Source organism: Mus caroli, chromosome 12 (assembly GCF_900094665.2).
Source record: "Mus caroli chromosome 12, CAROLI_EIJ_v1.1, whole genome shotgun sequence".
In the NCBI taxonomy this organism is placed as follows: Eukaryota; Metazoa; Chordata; class Mammalia; order Rodentia; family Muridae; genus Mus; species Mus caroli.
The window spans coordinates 52,192,746-52,193,177 of NC_034581.1; positions in this window are offsets into that span (position 1 = coordinate 52,192,746).

Below are 432 nucleotides of genomic sequence, written 5' to 3' on the forward strand. Positions count from 1 at the left end.
ATTTGTGTGTGCTAGCAACTGAAAATAAAATCTGGAGTGGAAGTCAGACTTCTGTAGTTCCAAAATCATCTGTGGTGAAAGCAACCCCACTTCAGTGTTTTGTTATATGACACCATTTTCTTCTGTCAATTGAAAGAAAAAAAAATAAGTGTTTTATAGCACCTACCAGCAAAGATGCCATAGATGGGTCTTGAAAGTGAAGAGGGATTTGCACACTGGCATAAAAATGAATTTTGTTGGCTCTAAACTGTTCCAAGTCGTCACTGAGCCATTTCCTAAAACTGTTCCAAACACCAGTTTCACAATAAACTCTCAAATGTGCTAGAAACAGAGCCGGGCATGGTGGCGCACGCCTTTAATCCCAGCACTCGGGAGGCAGAGGCAGGCAGATTTCTGAGTTCGAGGCCAGCCTGGTCTACAAAGTGAGTTCCA